The sequence below is a fragment of the Anolis carolinensis genome, chromosome 1, assembly GCF_035594765.1.
Source record: "Anolis carolinensis isolate JA03-04 chromosome 1, rAnoCar3.1.pri, whole genome shotgun sequence".
In the NCBI taxonomy this organism is placed as follows: Eukaryota; Metazoa; Chordata; class Lepidosauria; order Squamata; family Dactyloidae; genus Anolis; species Anolis carolinensis.
The window spans coordinates 254,798,435-254,803,350 of NC_085841.1; positions in this window are offsets into that span (position 1 = coordinate 254,798,435).

The following is a 4,916-nucleotide window of genomic DNA, read 5'->3' on the forward strand; positions in this document are numbered from 1 at the left end:
TAAAACTCAACAGCTAAAGGTTTTCTTCACATTTTCCTCCCCTCTCCTCCCATAAGTATAATAATTTCTTCTTCTTCAAAAGGAACTGTTTCTTTTCTCTGGGTGACAATATGATGTAGGAGGATTTTTAAAAAAGAAATAAACTGAAATACCACATGCATGCCTTTAATCAGTGTTCCTCTTGTATTCCATTGGGACAGATTAGATAAAGAATTGTTCTCAATTTCTCATGAGAATTACTACAGAGAGGAACTAATTGCTTCTTAGGCACCTTGGGGAAAGATCATCTTTATTTAGAAGACTCTAGGAAAAGGAAGATGTATTTGATGAAAAATGTGTATGTAAAATATGATCCATAATATAAAAGTGCAGCTATATAAAATATTTATATTGCAATTTACATTCTGGTTGTTACGTAACTGTAATTTTCTGTAATGGGAATACAGAAGCCAAATTTATGTAAGTGGTGTTTCTTAGGAGATAATGTTGGATTCAGGAGACTAACAACAAAGGGAGAAGGAATTAAATGTTAGGATAAATAAAACTTTTGAAAGTGTATTAACAAGGAAAAGTTTCTATGTTGTAGTTTGCACCATGGTGCATTAAAAAACCCAAGCAAAGATAGATTGGTTCTGAGGTATACATTTACCCAACATACATAAGTAAGAAAATGAAAAGAAAAACACAATAGTGCTAAACGTAAATAAATAATTTCCTACATGTGCACATTGCACACTATTTTGAGCAGGATTTCACCTTTGTTGAGAGAAGGCTCCTCCTAACAAGGCACATGAGTGGAGAGGTAGTTGTAGGTTGTAATATTGCAACTGTAGTCCTTTTGGTTTGTTGTTCTTCTTTCTCGTTCCGTGATGTCACATCAGGAGAGGGTCTTTTCAAGCCTGGTTGTTTGGCTTGGTACTTTGATATGGCCAAAGGGCTAATCAATAAAAGGCTCTTCTTCCTTTTGGTTTGTTCTTTTAAAAAATTATAACTTTAGTGTTTTCCTGGGTTATTTTCTGGCAATTCTTTGCACCAGCTGTGACATTTTAGCCATCCTTGCTTGAAAGTACAAACAAAACATAAAACAGGTTTAGGCCCACATTGCTACTCAGGGCCTGTCTTCACTAGCCAAAAAAAGCTGGGACTTGTCATGAATGTCTGTCTCTATGATGTACAACCACTTTCATCCTGGTTTTTTGTGCTTAATCCAACTTTTTCTGCACTAGGTAAATTGGGGAATATTCTAGAGTTTGCTGCAAACTCTGGGATATCTTGGGATTTCACAGCAATGTGGACAGCCGGACCATGTCTGTTTCCTGTCCAGATGGATACTGCCATGATCACCTTTTCGCTATTCTGATCCGCTTAGGAGAAGGGCGTGGCTCATCTGTTTGAGTCACAAAGCTCTGTGTGATGTCAGAGTGAGATGTCTGGGTGATCTCCCCCCTCCTTACTGGTCACGTGAGCACCCTGTTATGAAACACTGTTCTGACAATGCAGATGCAACAGGCAATGACCTCATCACAGTGATGACCCCCCCCCCCCTTTCTGTCCAGTTTTGTCAGCAATCACAGGCGAAATGGCAGGCACGCGTGGAGCCTCGCAATGAGCTGCAAGTTCTCTCTCCTTCCCCTATCACATGGAGGACCAAGGGGCATTGATGCCCTGTTGCTTCCCCCATCAGACAGGGGAAAAGCATAAAAACTGTGGGTAGCTGTGTCGGAGCTACCCAAAAGATTAATTACTCAGCTTGGTGGCGAGGAAACTACTTGCAATACTTTCTTGCCACTTCACCCACTAATGAGGCAGGGCCTGAGCCTGCGCCGTCTGATGGGATGGATCTGGATTTGTGGCCAAAGAGGAGCCCAGAGTGGTAAGGGGCAAAAAAAAAAAACAAAAAAGACCCCTGTGTGATAAGGTGGCCATTGGGGAATGGTGACGGTGACACAAAAGACAAAGTGATGGCCCAGTGGGGCCAATGTGCCTTGGTCCTTCAGTACACATAGTTGCTGGATCCAAGGCTGCTCCAGGCCAGATTTACCCTGCAGTTAACTTGCCCAGTGCAGATGTGCCCTTAATTAATTACATATGCACGGTTTACTAACTTACTTATGGACGTGTGCCTCCCCTGGCACTATCATCCCCAAAACTACTTTACCAGGCAGGAACAGCATTGAGAAATGCAGACTTGTTCAGCTGGGGAACAGAAGGATGTATCCACCAGTAAATCAGGTTGTGACAAAAATTGTGTCAGGGGTCCTCCTTGTGATTGTCACAGCCTGAGGGGGGATCTAAATGTCATCCTCCTGTTCCCTATTTGCCAGCTGATGAGGTCTTCACTGCTCAAAAGGACTGCTACCTAGTAAACTGGGTTTGGGCAAGTGTTTATGAACATAGGAAAAAAAGCTGTGATAGTTGATTATTTAGTTTTTGTTGTGGTAACTACTTCCCACAATCACTGGCTTAAATTCAGCTGTTAGACACAAGTAGGATAGATACATTAAATCAATATAAGTGTCGTAATTGCTGATTTACCAAGTTCCCATCGATTCAGCAGGACTAAACTTGTTTGGGCAAGCAGCTAGATTTAAGCCATTGAACTATATACAATTATTTTACTTAAGGATTTTTATTTTTAAAAATGTTATTATTTACAGATTCCTATACATATTTGGTAATTTCATGGTGTAAACATTTTAAATGATTTTCTGTTGGAAATGTCACTTCATTCACCTGAATGCAGTCAAGAAAATTTGATCGTCCAACCCCCACCGTGAAGCAGGATAAGGGTAATGTTTCAGGCCACCAGTAAATTGGTTGCTACATTTCTGTAGGGTCCACATTTTTGTTTTAAAGTCCTCCTGAGGAGCCTTAAACAATAACAAAGAAAAGATGCCTTACTCCACATTGCCAGAAGAAGAGAACTGTATGTATAGTGGGGGAGAATGTGGATATACATCCAGTGCATCTGTTTCTCCTTTCTAACAAATAAGGCACACACATAAAATCCTTTCAGAAAGGCTATATTTAATCTGACAGCCATATTGAAGGTAGTAACCTTTCAGATTCATTTAGGCCTACCTGATCTTGCTGTCTTGCTAAACAGCAAGTTGAGGATTTCTGTATCAATAGTGCAATGAATCTATCCTGGGCTTTATTCCAGATTTTGAAGTTACTATCCAAAGTGGTGGCTCTGTATTGTTGACTGTGCCGTCTGCAATATGTAAAAACCACAACAACCAAGAAAAGACTGAGACTATTTAACTTCCCTGCCCCAGCTCAACATTCCCACCTTGACGGACTCATTTCCATTGTGTTGGGATTGCTTTGGAGCAAAAACCTACAGATATTGTAAATCAGTGTTTCTCAACCTGGCCGGGGGGGGGGGGGAGTTGAGAGGAGGTGTCAGAGGGGTTGCCAAAGACCATCAGAAAACACATATTTATGATGGTCTTAGGAACCCCTTTGGCAGAGAAAGATGAATATCTCTTTGCCTGTCCTTATCTTCCTTTTTGGAAACAGATGGCAAATCCTCTCACCAAAAGCCCAATTTGCCCAGTTCTATTGTTGGTGAGGTTCAAGGGGCTCTTTGATTGTAGGTGAACTATAAATCCCAGCAACTACAACTCCCAAATGACAAGGTTTATTCCCCCCAAACTCCACCAGTGTTCACATTTGGACATATTGAATATTCAGGCCAAGTTTGGTCCAGATCCATCATCGTGTGGGTCCACAGTACTTTCTGGATGTAGGTGAACTACAACTCCAAAACTCAAATTCAGTGCCCACCAAACTCTTCCAGTATTTTCTGTTGGTCATGGGAATTCTGCGTGACAAGTTTGGTTTAATTCCATTGTTGGTGGAGTTCAGAATGCTCTTTGCTTGTAAGTGAACTATAAATCCAAGCAAATACAACTTCCAAATCAATCCCCCTACCAACTCCACCAGTATTCAAATTTGGGCGTATTGGGTATTTGTGCCAAATTTGGTCCAGTGAATGAAAATACATCCTGGATATCAGACATGTACATTACAATTCATAACAGTAGCAAAATTACAGTTATGAAGTAGCAACCAAAATAATTTTATGGTTGGGGGTCACCACAATAGGAGGAACTGTATTAAGGGGCTGTGGCATTAGGAAGGTTGAGAACCACTGTTGTAAACACTACAAGAACTCTGCAAAACTGATGTGGGTGAACCATGGCCCTTCTTCCCCAGGCTGTTCTTTATCCTGTCCCTTTGCTTTATTCCTGTGTTTGGTTTATTTATTTATCATTTAAACACTGGTTTTCATAGAAGTCTGAATCTGAAGATAGTGAAAGATGCTGCAGATGGAGAAGCACCCAGTTCACATGTCGTTTCTTCCAGTGGGGGGAAAATAGAAGACATAATCCACTACAGACACAGTAATAGTCAGTTTTCTGGTGAATTGAAAGACTAGCAGTCCTAGTCTTGATGTGACAATGACAACTGGGTGCCACATATACATTGATAATCCTGTCAGTCGCAGCCAATTTAAGGATCTTTCCTTTCTTGAAGGTGGCAGAAAAATGACTCATTATATACTCAAGATCCTTGTGTTTTAAGACTTGGTAGACCATCTTTTGTCTGCATTTCCTAGACAGTTTTTAGGTACACCAATGCTCACGTCCTTCTGATGTAGTCTGATACTCTTAAGGCTGCTAGCAAAGGTCAGAATCCCATTGGAAACTTACATCTTACATCTTCACAAGTGGGACTTAGAAATTGTGTAACATTCGTATTCAGGCCACTTAAAGACAACCTCAAAGGACAGTTTGCACACCAGTCAAATGAGTTCTATGGTGAGGGGGTGAATAGGTTTTAGTGGCCATTCACGATCAGGCAATGGTGCCACAATCATAAATGTGAATAGAAAAATGTATGATGTCATA